Source organism: Chinchilla lanigera, unplaced genomic scaffold, assembly GCF_000276665.1.
Source record: "Chinchilla lanigera isolate Chin_1 unplaced genomic scaffold, ChiLan1.0 scaffold00055, whole genome shotgun sequence".
Classification (NCBI taxonomy): domain Eukaryota; kingdom Metazoa; phylum Chordata; class Mammalia; order Rodentia; family Chinchillidae; genus Chinchilla; species Chinchilla lanigera.
In genome coordinates this window covers 2,394,974-2,421,592 of record NW_004955456.1, presented here as the reverse complement: position 1 = coordinate 2,421,592, position 26,619 = coordinate 2,394,974, and positions in this window count along the sequence as shown.

Sequence of the window (26,619 nt, the reverse complement as noted above, 5' to 3'; positions counted from 1 at the left end):
CTCTCTGTCTGAGCTGGGGTATGCATTTTTCTGTCCTGAGACATAGGAGTACCCGGTCCTCAACCTTCAGACCCACAGTTCAGACTTCAGATGAAATACAGCACTGATTTCATGTTCTCCAGCATGCAGGCCATAGACATAGGACTGCTCAGTTTCCATAGTTGCATGAATTCGCTCCTAAATAAATAAATACTCATATAGTTATACATATGTATGTATGTGTAGAGAGATCAATATAAATTTACACATACACATAAATGCATTGTATACTTGCTGTTTACATTTGTTTCTTTGCAGAGCTACAGTTACTACAGATTTATTTACTGCAAGTTTCTAGATTGATAGAAACTTAATGATAAGTTTTCTGGATTGGTGCTAGGGATTTTGGGTTTGACTGTGAAATCTGACTAGATTTAAAGATGCTAATGGCTCTGTTTTCAGCATTAAAGGGAGGATTGGCGGCACAGCTGTGAGCCATGAGTAGAGAGAGCACGGATATCTGCCTTGGCTACTGTAATCAACATTGTGTGAGAAGCAAGGGGTGAGATGAATCTCTACATGATGATTTTGAAATTTTTGGAAAATTAAAGACTCTGACACCGCAGTTTTCTTCTAATATCAGTGGACAAAGTTGTGAAAATAAGAAAGTATCCCAGAGATTTGAATGCTCAGCTTGAGTGCAGCATGAGTAACCTAAGAGTTTCTAGGTTTGCTCTGAAAGAGAATATTACCTGTTGTTTCAGTATTTCTCTGAAAATCACCAAGACCCACTTGCAAGGGGATGGTTTGGGCTTTTTCTATTAAGTGTTGAGAGTTATCAACATGTTCTAGACAATAGGTCTCTGTTGCATAAGTGGTTCACAAATATTTCTCAGTCTGTACCTCACAATCCTCACATGGTTTTCACGGAACAATGCTTTTATTCATTTTTTTAAATTTTCAGCTAAGGTCTAAATTATTTCTTTCTCCAATTATGCATTCAACTTCTGGTGCCAAGTCAAAGATACCAGAAGGCATTTGCCTTCCCTGCCTGTTCTTCCTGCTGTCCAGGACCACTAGAAATTGTCTGAAGCCAGTCCACCTTGGTAAAGATAACCTTTACTCAGTCTGTAGAATCAAATACTAAGCTTTTTGGATACACACCTTGCCTAGCCTTATTTTTTCCTATAGTTTGTCTAAAATTGTTCTTTAGACTCCCAGTACCAAAAAAAAAAAAAAATTGTTCTAATTTTATATTTTGTTCCTAACTTTGTGATGTACGTTACCTTCACTTTTGTAAAAGGTATGAAGTTTAATGCATTTTTTTATGTTTACAGATATCAAATCCTTCATTTCTTTAAAGAGGCTACCTATAGTCACATATACTGCTTTTCAGTTTTTGCCAAAATTACCTTCTGCTCTATTTGGGTAGAATTCCTTAGGGATCTGGCGTGCCATTCCACTGATGAGCATGTGTGTTCCTCTAGCATTCCCACATACCGCATCGTTGCCCTGCTGCCTCACCAGGGTGTAGCAGCTACATAATACATTTCAAAAGGAAGTCTATGGTGGTGGACTGTTTTTTCATTGTCCAAATTCACTTAAGTGTTCTAGAGTCTGCACCTTTCCGTAAAAACCTTAAAACAATTATTTGCTTAAAATGCCCACTGGGAACTTGATGATAATTGAAATTACCTTATCAATTAATGTAGGAAGAAGTGATATCTTTCCTATGCTGTGTGTCCCATTCTATGAACATGTTACATCTCTCAACTGATTTCAGTCTTTTTCAATCATTTTAATAAATATTTCATGACAGATGGAACACAGTTCCTGCATTTGTTGTTTTTATATTGTTGTCGAGGTATTTTATTTTGTTTGGTGCAATTGTAAGCGTTAACATATTGTTAATTTCTGCATGCTTATGTTCATTATTGGTACATAGAAATGAATTGATTGAATGTATTGATCCCTTATCCTGTAGCTTTTCTGAACATTTATTAATTTTAGAAGTAATTCTTTGATTGTTTTGTAGATCTACTCAGGTTGAGTACATAAATAATCCAGGCTTCTGCAAGTACAAAGAGTTTTTTTTCTTTTCTATTCAAATCTATTTGCTTTTTCTTACCTTCTTACAGTGGCCAGAATTTCCAAGCTTATGGTGAGTGATACCAGTAAAGTAGACATCTTTATCCTGCTCCCAGTGTAGAAAGAAAGGATCCAGTCTCACAACTCTGAAGCATGTTGGCTGCATTTGAGTATACAGAAGTTCTCTTCTCACTTCTGGGTATTTATTGAAAATCATTATTGAACTTTGTCAAATGCATTTTTCTCTATTTTAATCAATATAGTCATGATTTTCACTAGTCTGTTGATATGATGGATTATGATTTTTAATAATATAAGCCTGGAATAATACAATTTGCTCATTTTGTGTAATTCTTTCATCCCTGGAATCAATTGTTAATGTGCTGTGAGGTCTTTTTTGTCCAAGTTTACGGGGAATATCTTTTTGCAGTTTCAATTTTGGCTCTGTGTCTGGCTCCAGTGCCAGGGTAAAATTAGCCTTATAAACACAGGGAAATTCCTCTCTGTCCTTTGTTTTTCTTAAGAGATTGTGGTAAAAAGGTGTTAAATGTCTTTCAGATTTTTTTCATTAGGATAGTCTCATAAAAATATACTGAAAATTTCCATTTGGGAGCGTTTTGACTAAAAATTCATTTTATGTAATGGTTCCAAGACTTAACAGATTGTATCTTACATTGTCCTTGAGTTTTGGTATTGTATAGATTTTGGGAAATTAGTTAATAAAGTGGGCCATAATGGATCTCTATTATTTTCTAAAAAGATGTATTGACTTCCTGAATGTAATTTGTCTTTGGTTTTTGACAGCCTTGTTAGTTTATTTATTTTATTGAGTTTTTACCAAAGATGCATTTTTGGTGTATCAGTTTTCTGTATTATATTCTTTTTATTACCTCAGTGTTTACTGCTTTTCCTTATTGTCACTTTTGGTCTGTGTGGCATTTGTTTTCAGTACTTTTTATGATATCTAGAGACAGGAACTTTGATGACAGCTTGGGACAATTCCTCTTTTTTTCATAGAAGTTCTAGATACTGTAAGTCCTCCTTTCAACACTGCTTGTTCTATATCAAACACATTTTAATATGTAGAACATTTATTTCATTCAACTCTGCCTGTTTTTAAGTTTATTTAAAAATGTCCCTTTCACCTGTATGTCAATATTTTATGTTAATAACCAAGTGTTTTTTTTGTTGTTGTTGTTGATTTCTAGTTTAATAACATAATAGTCAAGAAATAGTCTTTGTGAGATTTTACTTTTTCAGACTTCATTGAGCTTTATTTTATGCCCTATGATTATGGTCTATCTTAGTGAATTTATATAAAATTTTCAAAATATGTTTATTTCCTGTGGTTGAGTAATGATCCTAGAAGTGGACTTAGACATATTTGTTGGTTGTCAGACTCAATTTTGTATTCTCCCCGACTTTCTGAATTTTGTTCTTTTTTAAAGGACTCATGGTGGAATGTTGATATCACCAGTTATACTTATGGAGTTGTCTGCTTCTTTTTTGAAAAATTCCTGTGAGGTTTGGATTCATTATATTTCTATGCTTTATTGCAAAGATATTTTAGATCATTATGCCATTTTGCTGGATTTATCATTTTAGAATTATCTAATGTCTCTCTCTCTACAGAAATTCTCTTTGTTTATTTTATCTTAAGCTAATATCACCACTCCAAGAGTTTGTAAAGTTTCTAGCCATTATGTTATTAATTTTTCTCTATATCTTTTTGCTTTCAACTTATCAGTCATTGAATTTTCAGTTTCTTGTGGACAGCACACAGTTCATTTCAAATTTTCTCTTCCAACACCTATCATTTAATTTATCTCTTTACACCATTTAACATCAAGCTAATTCTTGTTATACGATGGCTTGCTTTTTTCCAACTTATTAGTTGTTTATCATTTATTTCTTATTAGTTTTTTATCATTTATTTCTTCTTCCTAGTGTTTTTCTTCTTTCTTGGGGGTTTCTTGAATATATTTTAGGATGACAAATAGATATCTGAAGACTCTTTTAAAATATATTAGTTTTATAATTGTCTTTGTTTTGTTCCTTTCTTTTTTCTGTTTTTCTTTTGTTCTATCTTTTTTGTTTGTTTATTTCTTGAGACAGAGTCTTGCTAAATAGTTCAGGCTGACCTTGAACTCATTAAGTTGACCAAAGTGGCCTTGAGCTTGCAGTGATCCTCCTGCCTCAGCCCACTAAGTGCTGGGATTACATACACCTGAGGGCTTTAGGTACTTTACTATAGTTGTATCTTTGTAACTTATCAGAACCTACTTGTACCTATATTTTACGACTTCATATAAAATGTAGCAATGGTCCTTCCTTTTATCCTCTGAATTTTAAAAGCCGCACATTGGTAACATGAGTGTCAGGCAGAGCCCAAGGGAGGGGCTCCTGCTGTGAGTCACCCTCCGCCCACAGAGCCGGAGTCCCGGTCCTTTCTTCATTGTGCCAGCATGACCTGTACAAGGGCACCGGCTCACTTGTGGGGCTTGAAGTCAGTGGTGTCACGGGAGCAACGAAGTCTCTGAGAAAATAACTGGTTCGAAGTTCTCTAACCCCAGTGCCAACTCGCCTTAGCTACTTCCTGGTCACTTGCATGTGACACCCAGCCCCACAATGTAAAGGCAGAGGGATTTGTTTTGGCTGATGGCTTCAGTCTACGGTTTCCTGGCTCTAAACTAGAACTGGCCTGGGGAAAGGGCCTAATGGGGAGAGGAGCTGCTCACCTCACGGTGGACAGGAAGCAGAGAGCAGAAAGCAAAGCTGGAGACAGAGATGCACCTTGTCGCCAAGCCTGTAGGGGCCCTTCTCTTCCGGCCAGACCCCATCTTCAAAGAGGACATTCCTCTCTAAAGAGTACAGCACCTCCATGGTCCGATTATCTTCCAAAAGTCCAAATCCAACCACATCGGTCTTTGGAGCACATTCTAGATCCAACCCAAAACTCAGCCCAGAGAACAGCTTTTCCTTGGAGACAGGATGGAATTTGCCACAGTGTTAAAAAAAGTTTTTGTTGTTGTTTGCTTCTTGTTTTCCTAATGTCAGAGCCACATCTCTCTAGGAATGAAAAGGTTTAATTTACCCTGAGAGTAAGTCAAGGAGAATCACGATGCACAGAGAGAAGTACATTTTGTGGAAGCATCCACAGAGGTGACCAAGTCTGGGTCTTGGGAAGCTCCCACCTCACCATCAGCTAATGAGATGAGGTACGGATCACAGACACTAGAAGGTCTGTGTAAAGTTTTCCAGCAGTGCTCACAGGAAGAGTTGATGTATCCATTCTTTGTTGGCTTATTTCATGTCAGGTTACTTTTGTGTGTGATCTTCTAACACAAACAAGTAGGTTTCATGATAATTTGAGAGAGTTTTCTCACTTAGCTTATTGCCAAGATTATTCAAATGCCTTCTTCTCAGGAACCATAGTCAGCAACTACTCCTCACAATAGCATCTTTGGGCTTCTCTAAAGATCTAACCTCTTGAGATATCCTGCAGCCTCTGGTCTTGTCTGGGGTTGCTCGCTTGTAGAAGGGTAAACTGGGGCGTTTTGTTCTCACCTTCCTCATCCTTCCACACATGGCTTTCTGTAACAGCCACTGTCTCGGGAGACCCTAGAAACTTTAGCAAATCTGTAGTATGTTGATTTTTAAAGTTTGTCTCCTGCTGAAGCTTAAAACTCCCTTGTCCACTGTATTTTAGAGCCATGGCCTCCTCTAATGGCATGCTTGCTGTCCCTGTGGGTAATAGCTCTCCTCTCCCTTCTCTGTCTGCACTCTGTGAGTGAGACAAGCCCTGCTACAGCCACAGGGTGATGTAGGTTGTTGTTAGACTATGTTCTACAAGTGAACTGAACACTGTTGAACTACATTCTTCTGGAGCATTTCCCATTTCAGTTTTAATATATGACAGGCCAAGATTGAAAGTGAAATTTGGGGAGAAATGCGTTGTTGTTCAAGGCATTGTCAGTGGGTTTCCTTCCTCAGGGTAAGTGAAGAAGAGTAACGGAATCTGGAGTTTGGTCCAAACAATGCAAAATGTATGCAGAATAATGTGATTAAATTTCCTAGGAGCTGAGCCTGCTTGCTGAGAAATGGTTGCAGCAAGGGTCGTACAGCGCTGGGCTCTGCCTGTCAAAGAGCAGTTTTTCAGTCACTGGAAGTGTCATGGCAGCCTTCAGAAAGGTGGATGGATTTTCTCCGTACACCCAAGGGAAGCTGCAGGAAGAATCCAGTCTGCCCAGAATCACTTGAAATTGACTGTGAACAGGAAGAGAATGTGCAGAGGGAGAGCTGCAGACAGACGCAAGGTTTTGTGATACTGAGAGTTCTGGACTGGGGAGACACTGAAGACCCAATTTTAAATCACAAACTACCATTCCTGTTTGGAGAAATTTAATTGTCAAGGAGTTACAGTACTGTTCACAAGTGATATTTATAATGAAACTGGGAACCCAGTTACCGTCTTACCGTAGCCAGTGAGCCCTCAACAGTCTTTAAGTTGCCTCACAATAATAGGTGTAGAACACTTTCCTCCCAGCTTAATGAATTAGGCTTCCGGTGGGAACTGATTCAGAATAGAACACCAAGAGCAGCTGTGGTATAGAGCATATGTGAAGTAAATAAGGAGGCCACAGAGAATCACTTCTAAAGTAAGACTCATTGAACTGAAATTCATTTGGGCAGAAGATGGATCTTCAGGAGAGAAAAGCCATCGTTCCACCATGGGCGGAGATGCTCCCGCACAGGCGCAGTCTGACCACGTGTTCCGGTGCATCTGCCTCGCTAAGAAGGCTGTACTTGTTAGCCTCTGGATGGAGATTACGATACTATATGAAGTGGTTTTCACCTTCCTGTCACTACGGGTGCTCCTTAGGGTAGCTTGTGGAACACTACCTCTGAAAAGCAACTAAAATGAGATTAGTGAGAAAAGTAATTTTATTTGGGGCTTCAGATACCAAATGAGGAGCAGTCTCTATCTTGTTTGCTCAGATAGCCTCTCTCCTGGCACTCGGAGTGAATTACAGTCTACCAGGGTGGAGATGCTTGATTCTCTAGGATTAATCATGGGCCATGTGCTGGGTTGTTCTCAAAATATTGTAAATTTTTTATTTTCATTTATTTATTTTGGTACCAGGAATCAAACTCAAGACCTTCCACTTGCCAGACAGGATCTTGTGCCACAGCACTAAATCCATGGCCCTATATTGTAAAATTTCTATGTGTTCTCTCTATAGTCTGAGTTGAAATAGGGATTGGATAGAAGGAACCCTAGTACTCCCTTTATCTCTGGAATATCACAGGATTTCACCCATGTGTAACGTAGATGTGTATTCACAGAGAAATTTAAGATTCTTGTACTCCTGGTTAACAACCTGTGAAAGAGAATGTGCCTCAATAAACCTCTGCAGCATCGCTGTGCAGGCAAACTGTTGAACCCCACAGGAAAAGTCAAACAGGTATTGATTTTCTTGGTCTAACGCAACACCTGGGAAAGCAGAACAAAGACCTAACCTAAAGCAGTAAAATATGCAACTTTAGGTAACACTGGTTAAAATAGACTTTTTTCCATAGAACGTGTTTCATTTCAAGGAGGTCTTTATATTGTGCTTATCTGAACTTGAATATAGAGGAGACAGGATGCTTCAGTCAGCTGTGGAGTAATAATAAATGGAGATTACCCAAGGTCTCAGACATGCTAGTGGCAACGTGATTATTTCAGAGACTCCAGCACGCAGTAAACCTTAAAAGCCTTAGTCATTTCCTTCCACACTGAGACAGAGTCCCCACACCTGCAGCCTAGGGGAGAGGTGTACTGGTTCATGTTTCAGTCCAGGCTGCAGGCAGGAAGACACGGCAGCAGGGAGTGGTGGAAGGGAGATGCTCATGACATGGTGGACAGGAAGGAGAGAGCAAAGAGGAGCCAGGGAGGGAGTCAGAACCTCCTAGAACACAACCCTGGTGACCAGAACTTCCACCTAGACCTCACATCCTAGCAGCAAGGCAGGCCCAGCCCCATGACCCAATCACCTTCCAAAGCTCCCTATGCCCCTGTGAGGTTTTAGGGGTGCCTCCAGACACCAAATGCAGGCAGCAGGCTTGGAGTCACAGGAGGAGGAGGACTTTAGTGAGGGCTCCTGGTGGCCGTCATGAGGCCCAAAGGACAAACAGTGACAGCGGCCTCCTTCATGGCCGATGGAACAGATTACAGAACTTTCACAATAATTCAATATATATTTGATTTTCCTCTTTGTTTCTTGGCATAAAACTGAATCCTTGGAATCTTTAAAGTCTGAGGGTCCTTGTGTGCTGATGAATTAAGTGGTGGCTGGCAGCCCCTAGGTAACTCCAGGATCGGAGAGGCTGCCGGAAAGACTGGGGCAAGATTAAAGCGTGGGAACTTTGGCCCAACTCCCAACCTCCAGAGAGTCAGGAAGCCACGTTGACTCCTAACAGCCACTGACTTAGTCAGTCCTATCTACCTGACATGCCTCCAGCAGAACTCCAAAGGGCAGGCTTGGGGACACCTTCCGAGGCCCGTGTGGGTGGGGGCTCCTGGGGCGACCCAGAGTGGGCCTGAAATCTCAGCGTCCTTTTCCGTGCTGCACGCTCTGCCTCTCTCCATCAGGACCCTTTGCAATATCCTGCATAATGATGTAGCTGGTGTATCCTGGAGCTCTGGGAGCCGTACTAGAACACTGGCCTTAAGGAGGACATGGTGACCCCCGTTGGTTGCCTGTCGGGCAGAAGCACAGGCACAAATTACCTGGGAGTGGCGTCCACAGTGAGGATGAGGCACTGGGAGCCTCCACCTGCGGGCCCTGACAGTACCTCCAGGTAGAGAGCTCACAACTCAGTGCAGTTAGAAGGCTGCAGGCTCAGGTACACTGCGGGTTCAGTGCTTGCATCCCAGCGCACCGACATTCCTGCAAGCTTTGTGGTTTTAGGAGTCGACGCTGTTGAATATTGATGTGTAAAACATAGGAGAAGCTGAATTTGAGTTTCTTTTCCACTCCTACACCTCAGAGAACACTCATCAGTAGGAGTTTTGTAGTTGATTATGATGTACATTCCTGTAATCCAAGCCCTCTAGAAGGCTGAGGCAGGATGTTTCCAACTTTGATCTCAATGACTTAGATCTTAATGACTTAGCAGCTTAGTGAGACACAAAGGCTAAGGGTGTATCTCAAGGCAAAGACCCTGGGTTCAATTACCAATAGTGAGCAGAAAAGACAGGAAAAGAGAAAAATTTTCTAGGGCTTTCCCTACAGAGTTAGGGAAATTTCTTCTTGTGAAGCTGAAGGTGAAATAAAGAGTTGGACATAAATTCCTCCTCACAGGACAATAGTCTCATTGTAATCTATTTCATTTTTCTCTCATTCAGCTTTTTAGGTAGTGTGGGGCTACATTGTTTTAATGTCCTTTTTATTTATAATATCATTTATTGTTCATTTATGGTGTCTTCTCAAGGTTTCCCTGTCCTTGTGGGGAATGACTGGGAGAAACATCTAACTGTTATATCTGTAAGTCCATTAGAAAGGACTTTGAGATTTCCTTTGCTTATGTTTTATTTGTCTTTTTTTATTTTTTTCCTAAAATTCTATCAATATTTTCTGCGAAGCAATTGGCGAAAAGCTCTGTTAAGCTTCCATGCTTGTCTGTGTACTAATTACTCTATGCCTGGCTTTGGGTCATTTACAGAAAGTGAGGAAAGGTTTGAGATCATATTAGCTGCAGGATCTACTCTTCAATAGTGTCCAAGGCTGTTAGAGACCCCTCACTGAATGACCACCGAAGATGTGGATTAGTGTCCAAGCTATTTGCACGGGAAGACTTCGGAAATAGTCTCTAACGTATGTTGTCCCCTGTTCCCAGCTTTTCTGAATCCCCCTGGCTCTGAATTACGCTCCAGTTCTTCAGTGTGTTTCTTTTTGGCACTTTTCATCCCTCCACCCTCAAATTTGAGATTCCTTCTAATGTCTAAAATCACCCATACAGATCTGGTGGCCATGCATTATAAGACCCTAGGGCCATTCCAAGGTCATCTGTAAATATTTATTTATCTTGTTAGATTGCTGAAATCAGCCTCGACATAAGCTTTCAGCTCGGAGAGAGAAGGGCAAGACAGCTCCCTGAGGGCCTCGGTGATAAGGGAATTAATACAAAGCTGTTGATCTGCAGGGTTCCCGGCTTAGCCCAGGGGAAGTTTGTGTCACAGAGAAGAGAGGGAGAGGAAAATTGAGTGCATAGAACTCCAGACAAAGAATATTGTGCTACAATTTTTGAGCTGTGTTATTTTAAGAGAGAGATTGTTTCAAATATTTTACATTTTTACTTTTGTTGGCTTCTATTTTAAGGAACGTGTTTGGTATCTTTCATTTGGAAGGTTATCCATTACAATAAAAATGTGGAGCTGTGAAAGCGAATCTGTTAGCATTCTGAACTAAAGAGATTCTTATCTGAACAACTTTACTCTTATTAACTACCATTAGGTAGTTAAGGTTTACCTTGGAGAATCTAACCTCCTTTGAGAGCCACCTGTATTCAAATTATAATGAAAATCCATGTAGAAGTCATGCCTTTAGCTTGAAGAAGTTAGGAATTTACATTTAAACTGGGAAACCCCATATTGATCTGGGACAGTTTGAGGAAAACATTGCCTATGGATTGTGTTTCAAATGTCAATCTATGACCCATTCTCACTAATCGCAGAGTCAGTCATCTGTGATTCCCGGTAGACAGGGCCTTAGGTAGGTCTGACGCAAGCCGAGGTAGGTGCTCACAGACAGTGGAACATGAGACGGTCCTCACATCGTCAGTGTCAGTGATCCCAAGCAAAGTCTGTCTGAAAGACCTAACCCTGGGGAGGAATCTTTGCCCACCTCACTCTGTGGAAGTCCAATTCCAGGAATAGATATATAAGAATTGATATCTAATTCTTTCCCAAAACATTGTCCTATAGACTCACAGGAAATGGTTAGGGCTGATACTAGTGGTAGCCGCGCTTCATACAGAGTCCAGTCCTCAACCCAGTGCCATGCTCCCCAGCTGAGGAAACAGCCAATAAGAAATCAAGTTTTCAGGGCCAGGAATATGGCTCAGCGGTACAAGTGCCTGCCTGGTAAGCACAAAGTCCTGAGTTCGATTCCTGGTACCAAAAAAAAAAGAAAAAAGAAAAGAGTTTGTTTTTTGCTGGGCATGGCAGCACACTCCTGTAATCCCAGCACCCAGGAAGCTGAGGCAGGAGAATCATCGTTAGTTCAAGACCAGCCTGGGCCACAAAGTGAGCTCAAGGCCAGCCTGAACTGCATAGCGAGACCCTGTCTCAAAAAGACAAAAAAAAAAAAAGAAGAAGAAGAAATCAAGTTTTCATATGCAGAGGGATTGGCCAGAAGCTGGAGTGATTTAAAAAGTTATTTTCTCTGGGATCCGTGATACGCCAGGAAACACCTTCTTGAAAAGAAAAACAAATTCCCAAATTAAAAGTGAAAATAAGTGTATAGATTAAATAATAGAACTGATAAAGTTAAACAGATCCCTCTTCCCCCAGGATAGAGAATGAAAAGATGGATATATGTGTGCAGAAATATTCTGAAAGTCAGTGAGCTACAGAAGAATACAGTAAATAAAGACAGGAGAGCAGCCGATCGCCCTGTGCTATGGAATGGTACAGAGCATGACGTCCCCATGCAGGGCAGGGTGGAGAGACACCTGGGCCAGGCAGGTGGACTCTATAACTTGTGAACTCTATAACTTGTGGACTCTATAACTTGTGGACTCTATAACTTGTGGACTCTATAAGTCCAGATGCTATCAACAGCGTGAATGTTTCCTGGTGTGTAAAGGACAAGGTGTGATCAGGAAATTTCTTGAACATTTAAATTTAAAATGTATTAAAGCAGGAAGCACATTTTCATAAACAGCCCCACAGCATTCTGGTCCCTTCGAACACACCCATTTTCTCATTCTTGCTACACTCTGCAGCAGCTCCGGAGTCCTCTTTCCTGAGGGTCTTTGATGTCCTGAATGGATCCAACACGCTTCCTTTTCATGGTCATTTTGACCTTGGGGAAGAGTCAGAAGTCACACGGCACCAGGCCAGGAGAATAAGGAGGATGAAGACACAGCATAATAATATGTTTGAGCAGCAATGTTCACTATATTTTTTTCAGACTTTGTAAAGACAGTCAAAGCAAGGGAAAATAGCCTGTCAAACAACCTCAAAATTCTGAGAAAAATGGGTTTTGATATGTTAAATGACAATTGAGTGTGACATAAACAGACACATATACATATAAATTATAATGCAGATTCTTATGTTTTTTATCATTTATGTATACTTTTTATATTTGTCTCTGATGTGTATATGTATTTGCGTTTGTTATTCTACCGAAATCATAAGGAAACATGAGAAAACTTTATTTGCATATGATATTCCAACAAATCTAAAGCTATTGGACTTACTTCTATATTTTTCCTAAGTAATAGGACTTGAGAACATTCTTTACAGTATTATCCCTCTGTTTAATCACATGACTGGTTCTGCAATGATCTTTAATGTTGATACAATGAAAATATTATGCATACATTTTATTAACTTAAAATCTTTAATCACCCTCTAAGAACTCTGTTGCAGTGAAGGAATAATCGTATGAAAATCTAAGCAACATTAGGGAGTAAGGAGACCTGCAAAGAGGAGAGTTAGCCCAAGAGAAATAAACTTGCAACAATTGTTTTCCTTCTGTAGCAGACCTGAGGTAGGAGAAAAGAAGTAAAGATAGGTAGAAAGGAGACAAGAAAACTCCATTTTTCTTCTCTGTCATTGCCTTAAAACTGGGAGAGATTCCCGCTCAGCTCTGCAGGCAGACCTGGTACTCACTCAGGCAGCATCTGTATTACAAGGTTTATTAGCCCTGAAATTGTCTAGCCTATCTCATGTCTTCTCAAAACCCAAGATAAGAGTAACTGAATTTTCGGGGACACTCAGCTTCCACAAAGTACAGTTTAGGAACGTCCACTCTAGAGCAAGGCCTAGAAGTCTCCAAAGCTATACCCTCACTGGCCACCCCATCACGGAGTCAGCTCCCCCAGCAGCAGCAATCAGCTCCTGGTGGGCTCTAAGGCAGACCCCCTGCCAACCAAGGACAAGTGCATCATGGGAACTGAGTGTCCCTCAGTCCATGCGGACTGCACCAGAGCCATGGAAACCAAAGCTGAGAGAGTAGTCAGATGGGTCCTGCCTCCACTTAGTTCATCCTTAGAAGCTTGACCCTGTCTTTTTGAAATGGCAGGAATGAACGCCTGTGTCAGAGTGTCCTCTCTAGCTATTCTAGCCAGAATTTTTTCCCTATTATCCCTTACTTTTTAAGTCTGTCTACTGGCCTTCTTATGGCTCACACTGACACTTATTTAGATTCTTTTCTAATGTGAGTCTATAACCTACTCAGAGGCTGGACACAGTGGCACACATACCTGTAATACCAGCATTCTTGGAGGCTGAGGCAGGAGGATCAAAACTTTAATCCTGCCTGGGTAGTTTAACAACTTAGCTCGAGCCTGTCTTAAAACAAGTAGCTTTTTTTTTTTAAAGACCTGGGTTTTAACTCAGTGTGGAGGCCTTGTACTCAATCCTCATCCCCCCCTCCACACACACACATGCAGGTATTTTTATGGGCTAGAAAATATTTCAAACCCCAATTAAAAATATGCTCCTTTAGCAATTGCATCATATCATAGCAGCATTATAATCTGTATTGAATTAGATAATGTGCAGATTTTTATTTGGATTACCCACAGATATGAACATGCAATGGCAAAGAAGTGACTTAGTCCCAGATGTCTTTCTGGTGAATCTACTTCTACAAAAAGATCAAAATACGTTGATTCAATTCCTGATGCTTTTGGTCTATGGAGGAAAATTTTTGCTTAGCTTGTACATGTCATGATCACATAATTCAACTGTATAAGCCAAGCGTTAGCCAAGGTCAGCCTGTTCTTTGTGATTTCGATCTGATTGGTTCTGTTACCCGGGTCCTCTAGGGCTTGTATGTTTCATGGTCACTTCTGGCTCTCCTCTGTTCCTCTTTGAACTGAACCCTTAATCTCATTCTTGTCGGATTCAGTTGGCTGAGGATTCTTTTCACTTTGTTATGCAGAGAATCTTCGCTCTTTACTTTGTAGTTGTATTGTGCCTGCCTTTTGTATATCAAAAGACTCTTTCAAGGTTTTGCTAAGACAAAGGACTATAGGTTCTGGTCTTCACTTTTCAGCAACAAAGAAGAAATACCAGTAACTTTGAACTGTAAACCTTTATAGTTTTCTTTCACTCAAGTCTATAAGTGGAGACATCATCGTGTTGGGAGAAAGTTTCAAACGTGTAGAATTATGTCACGTACCACCACCCCTGAAATCTTAGAAAACAGAAGAACCCGATCGGTTTTCCTTTCAATCAACATTTTTGTCCATTAGACTAAAGTCCCGATTAATACATGAGTAATGCGTATCAGTCAACATTACATGCAAATGTAGTAAATTTTACACATGAGTTAACAAGAGAACACAGAATTCCAAGTAATATATGTTCAGGTCCCTCTGATAAGCTATTTTTGAAACCTACCAGGACGTGAGGCTATGAAGACATTTGGCGGCATACCGATTTTAAAGGAAGAAAGAATTCAACAGACCAATTTGGTCCAGGAGCAAATTTCAGTCTTGACTGGAAAGGGACTGGTGCGTGGCATTCCATGAGGTCTCAGCAAATATTTATGGATGAAGTGTTAGAGGGACTTAATGTTGCTTCGTCTCCGGGCTCAGTGGTCCTCTTAGTTTAACTCTGAACTGATGTGCAAGAGCACGGGGGCTCAGTTTGGGTCTCCAAGACTGGGTTTGGAGCATGCGCAGCAGGAGGTGCACGCACTAGGGAGCTTCGTCAGAAGAGCGGCAGCCTCAGGCCCCAGGCACTCTGCAGTGCTCCTGGGAATGGGAAGGTCCAAATGCACCCACTGGAGAATGATGCCTACAGGGAAGGCCAGGAAGGACATAAACTTTTGCGTGGGTCAAGCAGCTGCCTGCGAACATGCACTTTGATAACCTTCACGCTTTGCAAATATCTGAATTCATTACATAAGTACCTTTCACGCAGAAAACCAGCAGATATGCCAAGAGGTCGGAGGACTCTTGTTCGGTGGATGATTGCACTGTGGACTCACAGGCTCTCTCTCAAACTGGCCACATAGTCCATTTTGTGCAGCTCCTATTTTTTCTCATGTTCCCTGTAAAATAATCTTTTACTTCTTTGCAAGAAGCCTGCAGAGATTGTCTACTGAAGCTTGATTTTTTCCACCTTCTTTGGGATTCTTATTCAGCTCGACATGAGTCTTTGTCTCCCGAGTTACTAATCCTAAAATTCTAAGTAATGTTCTTAATTTTTGTAGCTTGCAAGCTTTAACTTACCAGTGACTTTGGTGTTTTGATTTAAAATTCCAAATTGCTTTATCTCCTGCCATAAAACAGGTCATATAATTTGAAATCAGTAAGTGCGCTACTTTCAGCTTTTTCTCTTTTTGCTCAAGATTGATTTGGATAATCACGGCTATGTGTGGCTCAATGAGAAGATTCCTGTGACCCTGATCAAATTCACATTGAATAAGTATATTCATTAGAAGGATTACACAGGATAAAAGCAGGAAGAGAGAGAACAGCAGAGGTTAATATTGAGAACGCTTTTAGTCTGTTGAGGAGACTTGGTGCCAACCACCAATTTCAGTGTCTTTTAAGGTGTATTAACTCATTAATACAGCAATGTCCTTAGACAGGTATTAGTTCTGTCTTTTTAAGCATATGGACACTGAGCTCACAGGGCAGGCCACGTGGCCTCCGAATCTGAGCTCCAGAACCCTGAGTCACGGGGCCATTTCACATAGTGCGTTTAAAATCAGAGAAAAGTGAAAAACATATAGGGAAGGGACAAGGGCGTTTTAAGGTGATAAAGTAGATGCTATGAACTCGTGCAAGCCAGTGAAAGATTAGTATTCTTGGGGAACAAAATATAAAAGGGACAAACTGTCAAGGTGATTTCTGATAATCCTGATGAGGAGTAATATCCTAACACTGCACGGAAGTAAAAGTGAACCCGGTGGGCGCCTTCACTCTGTGCTGAGGTTCTGTCGAAGCTTGGATAACTGTCAAAGGAGCAGGCCATGAGACTCAGGAGTTCTGAGCACTCCTTCTTGTCCTAAGGGGGCACACATTTGACTATTAAGCTGGCATGGCATATCTAAAATCAAACAAAACAAAGCAAAACAACACCAAAATCTCAGTCTCACTCAAATGCTGGCATGAATTTGGGTGATAATAGTTCTATCCTTGTTAAGTGAAATTACAGCATCAAATGAAAATGATTCCATAGCTTTCTGCACATAAATGACGTAAAAGCTCCAAAAATATCTACCAGAAATTTGAGGAGTTTCTTTTTTTGGTAAAATTAAAACATTGCTGTTTTCATTCATTGAGTAATATAATTTTCAGGTAATTTTATTTAAAGAGTCCATCTTTTAATCGGAAGCATATGTGTTTTTATTAACGATATAGTAATATAAGATAATGTTGCTATTAGTAATCAAGGTCAAAAATAACAGGAATGACAAAAAGGAAGATATAATATACCTGTCAAAAACATAAACTTTATCATGAAAAGTGACTTATCACTAATTGGTTTGAAATACTGAGACATTAAGCATATGCTGAGAGGTGTTAAATATCAAGAATTTGCATGCGATGTTCCTACGCGTTGTCTGTTGAAGAATTTGGGGTGCTCTGTGTCTTTAATGAGCAGTGAATTGAAGAGAGATTTTCTCAGCATGAAGAGTGGAGCAGGTCAGGAGGTCTAGTGGTGACAAATGGAAACATTTGGCCAGAAGTTCAGTGAGAGAAGTGGATTCATTTTCAACTCAGTTTGATGTCTTTCAGGCCGCACTTCCCTGTGCAGAGTGCTGGAGAGCGTCTCTGTCTCCAGTTACTACCACAGCCTGTTGGGGTCACACTGGCAGGAAGATTGACTAGCAGAGCTCATCAGTATGTACAAAGTGGTAGAATAAAAAGAACCCTCTTATTTTTTCTCCTTGTAAAACTCACCTTGTTTCTCCATGACTACAGTTTTATTTTAAGTAGCATATTTTAGGATCTTCACCCATGTAGTTTGAACAAAAATAGTAAATTCAAATAAAAGCATGGATGAAACAAACCTCCTAAATTTGAGTTTTGATCCCACGAAGTAGTAGCTGAGTAATTCTGTGTTGGCTGCTGCCTCGCCTTTTCAGGAAAGCAAATTCATCTGTAAATAGAAACCTGTAGTCTGTGAGGTGAAACTCCGCGTTTAGAAATGTATAGTCACCCTATGGAGATTGGAGACGTTTTCTTTTCTGTGAGTTTATTCATCCAAAGAGTGAAGGCCGTATGCGTCAGGGTATGGCCGGAAGGCAGAAGTGGCTTTCTACGTTTCCAACACGGTCCATAAGGGCACAGGTTTTCAAACGTTGAACCAGCAGCAAGTAGACTACCGCTGGTGCCTGAATTTAAGGACATCAGATTTTGCCTCAGATTCTTGGGGTGAAGAAATAAAATACAACAGGGACAGGAAACTGATGCTGCTGATGCCTTCTTGCAAGGAAGCATAAAATGGGAGAGGGTCATTGATTTTATTTATTTATTTATTTGTTTGTTTATTGTTTTTTGTAACAGGCTCTTACTCTGCAGCTCAGGCTGGCCTTGAACTCACTTTGTAGCCCTGGCTGGCTTTGAACTTGCAGTGATCCTCCTGCCTCAGTCTCCCAAGGCCTGGGATTGCAGGCATGCACCGCCATGCTTTATTTTTTAAAATTTTTTTTTTTACTCTTTCTATGTTGCTTGTGTGTGTGTGTGTGTGTGTGTGTGTGTGAAGCAAGGTGTGCAACCCCTCTGTTCTAGTAGCACATGAGTATAAGTCAGTCTTCTCTGGTTCACCACAGTTGGTTTTCTAGTACTTACGAACAGAAACAAGATGGGGATTTTCCTGTGTTAAACTTAAATAAGGACCACAGGAGGATGAAGAACTGCCGAAGCAGGTCTGGAGGCTGTGCAGGCTCAGAAGAGCTGCCCACACATGAGGAACTCTTCCTAAACAACTCTTGCAGGGGAGGAGAAAGCAAGCGAGAACTCACAACAGAAGGAGATCCCGAGGTCAGCACGGACTGGGCAGGTGGACCTCCAGGTCAGACTTTCGTGCCCTTTGACCTGGTCTGAGAAACACAAGCTCTAACTCACACTGCAAGTAGCTTTTCACAAGGGACAAGAAAAAAAAAAAAGAATAGAAGGAAAACTGGAAATAAAGCAAGATATACAATGTACAGATACAAATTCCATATGATGAGTGTTATCCCTATGTATATGTAAAATGTATCAATAAATAAAGACGAAAAAAACCCCTCAAAAGCTGTTGTTCAAGCAGCAGGCATTGCATGGCAGGAGGCAGTGCAACCCAGCCGAGAGCAAGGCTGGAGTGGGCTTTCCCCAATCCCTCAGCAGATAGCGACAGCGTGGCAAACTGCAGTCCCCTCCCAAGAAAGGGAGACCAGTCTTGGGCACCAGTAACTTTTAGGTAACAGGACAGAGATGTGAGAGGACAGGCGGAGAGGAAGACAGATGCCAGGTTTGCCAGGGGAAATTGCAAGCCCTGCAGGGGTCCCAGGAATGGCAGGAAACAACGGCACCCTAGAAGATGCTCTTCTGAGACAGGAAGAAGAGTCAGCCAGCCTGGCCGTGTGTCCTTGTCACTTGCTAGTGACACCCTGCAACACCCAGCAGGGGCACATGGGGAGAGGCTGCTCATGGGAGGACAGCGTTCCTAGGGATCAGCTGGGAAAATTCGCTGCTACCCGCTCACCTGGGTTTCCTGCCCCCTCTCCCAGGTGCGGGCAGCGTGTGGCTATTTCTGCAGCGTTCGCCCAGCACTGCTACCCTTGCGTCCCCCACACTGTGCTCGGAGGGCGGTGAGACCCTGTGTCATCCCTGTGCGCCCCGCCTGACACTCAGCCATGGCACTAGTCCCTAAGCCACAGTCTGTCGTGGCCCAGACAAAATATATGTGAAACCTGCTATTCCAACATGGGTGTTGTTAGCATGTCTTCCTTTATACAAGTAATAGTAGTCCTTTTATTTTCCTTAGTACTTCAAAGCACGGTGAGGAAAGTGTGGTCAGAACACTGAGGCATGGGGAGCACGCTTTATGATAGCGGCATAATGGCCTCAGGGGCGAGATGCATCATGTTCCAGTGACAGTGACCCGACCCTGCAGGCTCCCGCATGTGCAGCTTTTAATTAAACCATTGAAACTACTATTATTTTGAATTGCTGTAGAATACATACAAATAGAGTTTACTCCAAGTTTATACTAGTTTGTTTGCACCAATCATGCACTTCAGTAGTGTTAAGCATACTCACATTATTGTGATACCAGCCCTTCACTGTCAGCTTGGCTGGGGAGAATTAGGAAGGCACACTTCCGGCTGGGTTCCTGCGGGTAACAGAGGTGCGATCCACCCCTTCCTCTAGGGTACTGCTCCCCGCTCTGCTTCCCAGCAACCGGTGGGTGAGCAGCTCTCCTCTGCTTCACCCTTCACCGTGACGGTCCTGCCTTGGAGCCAGATGACCTTGAACTGAATCACTGGAAACCACGAGCCAGATAAACCTCCCCTCCTCTAAGTTGTGCGTTTAGGTGTTTGGCTCCGGCAATCGAGAGCTGGCTAATACATAGCCACACTGTGCATCTTCCCGGACTAAAATTTGGTACCCAATAAAAAATAACTCCCCCATTCTCCCCTCCTCCAGCCACTGCCAGCTAGCTTTGAATTTCCCATCCGCATGGGTTTGACCCGTTAGGAGCCTTGTGCAAGCGGAGCCATGCGGTGTCCTTCCTTTTGGGACTGGCTTCATTTGCTCAGCATAGTGTCCTCCGCTGCAGCATGGGTGAGAATTTTCTTTTTTAAGACTAAACAATGCTCTCTTGTATGCATACGCCATGCTTCATTTATGTATTCATCTAACGTGTCTTCCTACACACAATTTTCTTGCTTAAAAGTCTCCCCTGATTTGGAACAGAATAAATTCCAATATGCTGGGAAGTTTTCAGACACTCAGTATCTCACCAAACTTATTTCCTAATGTTGCTTGCCAGATCTTGTCTTTTAGCACATTTATTTTTGCACCCTTTCAGATTTATACTTTTGATCGAACAAAGCTCCTACCTTATAATGCTCTCCTTTATTCTCTTACCTAGTTTAGCAAGGATTAAATCAATCATTGAAGACTTTTGTTCCATTGAAATGCCCTGTCTAACAGATTCTAAGATAAAATATCCTACTCCTGACTTCTTACTACAAATCATGATTTTATAAATTCACCTGGTCACTGAACAGTATCAGGGAACACCGTTACGTTAGCTGCCTTCTTATCGGTGGAATTTGCTTCCAGTTCCAGCCCATTCTTTCCAGGGTCTCTCCAGTTCTCCTCCTGGCTTGCACCCTCTTCCCTCTACTGGATTTCCCTTCCTTTATAACTTGCTCAGGCGGGATCTGCACTCTGCGTTTCTCCTCTGGGATATTTTTGTGTCCTTGCGTCTCTTCCTCCAGAGAACGGAGCACTGCTGCCTCTGTGCCCTCAGGATGCTAAGAACAGAGCTCTGCGAGGTGCATGTGCTGCTGCCGTGCAGGCTCTGTGTCTGCCTTGGCTTGGAGACTGTGAGCATTTTAAAGGAAAACCCTCGAGCTACTCCAGCAGAGAATCTGTTCACGTCTGGCACATTTCCAGCGTGCATTTAGTAGAAGATATATTGATTGATTACGGAGAGGAGAAAACAAATCCTGAAGGCACACTACCACCAGTACCATTACAGTGCATTTCAGGATTAATATTCAGTGATGTTTATGTGCCAACGACTCTGATAAATACTATGGAAGTTCCTCGGATAAGTGACAAATGGCTTCTTTCTTTGAAAGCTTATAAATTAACGAGTAAAGAATTTATGGTGGTACAGGTCAGAGGGGCGCGGTACCCGTGATTGTGCACGGCAGGCACTGCGAGAAAGAGCATGAACAGCAAGAGGCACACACGCCCTCACTGGCTCAGTGCTGAGCTGAGCGGGAGCCGCTGAGCCAGGCCAGCGGCTCAGGCTGGAAGGCCGGCGTTTCCAGAGAGGCGAAGCTGAGGGCACAAAGTGCACAGGTGTGGGGGCCAGAGACTGCCGCCGGGGAGAGGCAGGAGAGGGCCCGTGTCACAGTGGGCGTGGGCAGCAGAGAGCTTCCGTGAGGCGGGTAGCGAGATTCGGCCCCAGCTCCTGGTAGAAGCAGTGCAGGAGAACGGGCACCAAGAGGGTGACAGCGCAGAGGTGCCCTGTCCTGAGGGCAAATCCTCACCTGGGGTTCTCATCGAGGGTCCATCTGTCTGCCCCAGAGTGTGGAGAGCTTTCGTTAGCTTGGATTAAGTGGATTAAGGCTGTGCTACTGATCACTGCTTCACATTTCCAGGAATCAGGGACAGCGCTGCTCAGGAGCCTGACCTCCGGACTCTCTCCCCATGTCCACACAGATTAGGCTGCTGCTGCAGGGAGCACTGCACAGCAGTCACCCACAGACAGGGCAAGGTGCTCGCAACTCTGGCACGGGGAGGCTCGAGGCGGCCTGGGCCCTGGGGATCCGGGACCGAAGCACACAGGTCAGGCTGTCCTTGGCGTGGTGCTGGTCATGCCATGGTCCACGCTCATGGGGCTTCTGGCCAAGCACTGTGCAAGATGAGCTCTATTACCAGGGTGGTTTACCTGGTCTCTCAGTCCTGGCTCCATGCAAAAGTCCAGCTCTTCTCCTCTAAATTTGTGACTCTTCTGCCTCAGTCTCCATCACTTCTCTGCCCTGGAAAACGGTGATTAATGAAGCAACCTGTAAGATCCTTTGTGTCCACTGATAAAGTTTACCAAGAATATACTGAGGTAAGGGGAGACAAACCTAAAGGGCCAGGAATGTAAAAGAGATTCATGCTCAGTCAGGAAAGAGTACCAGACATTGTGGGAGCTTTTGTTGATGAGTTGGTAATGCCACAGAGTGTGGTGCTGACCTGAAATCCCAGGACTCAGGAGGCTGAGGCAGGAGCATACTGATTCCTCAACCAGCTTGGACAGCTTAGTGAGACCTCATTTCAAAGAAAACAAAACAAAACAAGACAAAACAAAACAAAACAAAACAGAAAGGATAATTTCATCAAGGACAATTAGCACGACTCATAGTTTAGAAGTGCAACGCTCTTCTGTCCCTTCATTTTAGTACTGTATTCCTCCTGTGAAATTTGCAAATAAAATGGGCCAAAAATGGGCAGTTCAAAATGATTCCATTCAGTAATTGTTTCTTGGACTTCTAGCTCAGTATTCCAAATTTATTACTCAGAGTCCTATGTAGTCTGCATAGTAAATGCTGGATAAATTCCCAGCATCACTCAGTAATTTTCCAAACCAGAGTTTGTTTCCATTTATAGCCCTTGTTTTTCCCAGTATGCAATAATCGCTATAATAAGGATGAAAGATCTCACAGAAGGAAGATAAGAAGGAAGCAAAGAAGAGAGAGAGTGGAAGACACAGAAGGGATGGAAAGGAGAAGAAAAGAAAGGATAAGAGCAGGAAAGGGAGAAAATACAGAGACGGGGGTTTAGCAGCTCCACTCCTCTGAATGTGCATTTCGAGGTCACCTGCAAACCGCTGAAGGTCAGGGCTGGGAACTGTTCGGTGCTAGCTCCGTGAGTGTCCTGACAGCATCTTCTGAGCAGAGGATGTTATTCTGAGATGCTGCTGAGCTTCCTCTCAGGGAACACCTACTGTTAACTTGAAAGGCCTTGTGAACAGGCAGCGCGGGACAGGAAGCTGAGCGGAAATCTGCATAACAGAGAAAATGGCCTTGCCCAGAGAGCAGAACAACAGGGAGAAGGAATGCACCCTGCGTTCTCCTGAGCCCTCGGGGTGAGCTCTGCACACATGGTGCATTCCCACCTGCAGGTGTCAGAGCTGCTCCTTCATCCGGCCTCTCAAAGAGAGAAGGCGTTTTCACATTTCTGACTCAGTTCCTGTGTGGAGCTCCTTGTTTGGGGGCCATATTCCCATGATTGTTTTTATTACCTTCCTCTAACAAAGGATAAAGCTGCAATTCCAGTCCAGGGTCGTGTGATAGCGCCCCGCAGCTGACCTGAAAGCTGTGCTCGGTGTGGCGGGCGTCACCGCACACGCAGCACTCTGCCCCACACAGCGGGGCCGCCCGCTACCTGGTCCATGGTGTGAGACTGACCTGCGGGAACAGTGTTTGGAGGTCCGGTGAGCCCTCCGGACAGCCAGCCAGACTAAGGCCTTCTTCGCCAAGCCTCCCCGCCCTCCGCCCCGGGAGCTGCCCTGGGGCTGCTCAGAGGTCCTGGAGGTCAAGTCCTCCTGCTGTTTAATCCTAGCAAACCTTCCCAACCAGAGGCACCTTCCCTGCTGTGTGTCCTGTTTTCCCTCCCTGTCTGTAATTTGCAGCCACCGATATTCCCAAAGAAGCAAGGAGTAAGTGGGCTTCGAATGACTTTCAAAGGCTTAATGTTTTTAGGTCATAGTCAAAGGCTTAACTCCGGCTTTCTATTTTAATTTTATGAACTGTATCCAGGGAATCTTAGATTCATGTCTATTGGCCCTCCATACTCAACAGAAGTAATATTCATATATTCTCAAAACTTTGTACATGATGTGACTTTAGACCAAGGGCAGAGTTGCAACATAATACAGAGAAATCCTGTACACTCCTCTTCCTCCTAATGTCAGTAATTCACAAATCATGGTAAATGTACCAAAGTTAAGAAATCAGCATTAATGAAATATTATGAACTGAACCATAGGATACATTTGAATTTTTGAATTGTTTCCATTAATGCATGTTCTATGCTCTGGGTTTAACTTGACATTGATGAGGTTTAATCACCGCGTTGCCTAAGGCTCCTCCAACACTACCTGGCGGTTTCGTAGTCTTCCCTTGGTTTTCATGACCTTGATCCCTGTGGAGAGTAGAAGTCAAACATTTTGTAGCAGGTCATTCCAGTTGGCATTATCTGGATTTTGCTTTTGTTTAGACTGAGGTTATGACCTTTCAGAAAGAATACTGCAGGCACAGTACACCCTTCTCACTGAGTACTCGCGAGGAACACCTGGTACCAACGTCACTTACTCCTGGTGATGTGAACTTTGAGTTCTGCGCTGTCTGCCAGATGTCTCTACTATGAAGTTAAGATTGTCTATCTCCTGTGTTTTATGTTTCAAAAGTGACTCATTACGCCCCGTTCAGCTCAAGAGAGGGACTTGAGCTCCGCCTTCTCAGCAAAACAATACTAAAGAAATTTTGCACAGGTTTTAAAGCCACTAGAGTAAGTAATAAATATTTGGATGGAAATTATTGAGATTGTGCTATTTTCTTGTGTCTTCTTAAAGCTGTACCTACTTACTTTCGTATCAGTGTGGATTTGCTGCCGTTACCACCGAGGTATTCTAATATTGATTTTGTCTTCCCTCCTCTGACCTTCAGTAGTTGGTGTTTTAGGAGGAATCTCTGCTCCTCTTCCCATTTCTTTGTTTAATGATACCCAGTAACATCAAAGTATTTACCGATTATTTGTGTCATAATCTAATACTATATATAATTTGAAACTTATTTATTACTTTGTTTGCTATGTAAGATTTAAGGTATATTAAATATAGATCAATTTCTCTTTCCTAAATTTCACAAAAGAGTCCTATGTGACAGCGGCTTAGAAGGGAACTTTTAGGAGAAGAGAAAGCCGGTGTGAGGAACCATGGCGCTGTGTGGAAGTGACATCTGTGGCCTAGAGGCCAACCCAGTGTGTCCCAAACCTCTTGGCAGCTTCTGAGGGGCAGCTCAGAAGGGTCCAGCAAGGTTTAGAGCAGATTCCTCCCTGTCTCCATCCTCCTGGACGCTTGCATCAGAAGCAGGAAGTCAGGAATTCTCCTTTCTCTCTCCCCAAGCCAGAACTTTTCAGCTTCCCCACCCTCTGCCTTCCCCAGGTCTTTGCTAGATTACTGATACATGCCCAAGGACAGGAGATTGAGTGTCAGAGGCCTGGGTGGCAAGAAGGAATGATAACACTATCATTAACACCGTGGAAATCATTTAGACATGGCAATCACCTCTAGAAGAAGCAATCACTTACCAATGAAAACCCAAAGTGCTATTTGACCAGACCATCATCCAGGTGAAAGTAGCACAGAACAGGGAGAGGTGGAAAGCCTTCCCCAGAAGCAAAGCACTGCAAATTCTGAGACAGATGCTCACTAAATTTCAAACTCATGGGAGAGCGAACTTTTCACTCATTTTGATTGGAATATCAGAAATGTGAATATTGATTTTATCAGCTAATTTCTCAAAATACCGACCTGAGGGCCTAGTTGTCAAGAGAGAAGATATGAAGCACTACAGCTGGAGTGGCTTGTGCCTCACTCACTGCTTCCCACTCTCTGCCCTTTGCCTCAGTTTACAGAAGGACAAGTGCAGCGCAGCTTTGGACCCTCTCGGCAGAAGCCACCCCTGAGCTTGGAGATCTGCCCTGAAGTTCCCGCAGCTCCAGGACTGCCTCCGCTCCCACAGAACATTGCAGGATTCAATTAGGCTTGAGGAGAGCTGATTACTTGATTAAATTACTCCCTGGAAGGTGTTAATTTCAGAAGTGAGCTTGTCAAAAGACGTGACTTAATTGGAAGAGTCTATTTGGAGATGTTTTTGAACTTCATGGTTATTTATATAAACTCTGCATCTATAGAACCTCACCCACCCTATCCTCAGGCTCCCCTGGAAGTCTTGTGGTCAGAGAACCGGCAAGGTTGTCTCAGGATCTAATAAAATCTTGTTACTTTCTCAGGAAAATTCCTAAAGTATTTTATTTTGTCGTGGTTATGAAGTGAAGGAGGCTAGACTTCAAAAATGAGGGGCACAGTATGTGTTCCATAGAATTAATCAGGCCGAGAAAGGTAAATACCACCTTTTCTCATTTACAGGTGGAAGCTAAACTTGCTGGAGTTAGGATTAGAGGGAAGAGTGGCTAGCAGAGGCTCAGGAGTGGGTGTGGATGGACAAGTGAGGACTGGTAAGGGGTGCAGGGTGGATTTGCATGGGGGAATAACTCTATGTCTTACAGCACAGAAGCATGACCCAGGTTGAGGACAGCAATTGTGTATTTCAGAGTATCCCACGGGGAGTAACGGCGCTGTCCCCAAAAGGAAGAAACGATAGATGTTGGAGGGTGGATGCTCCTTTCCTCTGATCTGATCCTGGAATACTGCACACACTTACTACAGAATGGTGCTCTTCCCCATAAATATGCACAAGGAGGAGGTCCAGGAGAGGCTAGGGAGGGGAGAGGAACCACAGCATGGCCAGAGGGCAATAAAGAGGGGCAGAAACCTACTTACAGGAACAAGACATGCTGGACTCAAAACTTGGAAGG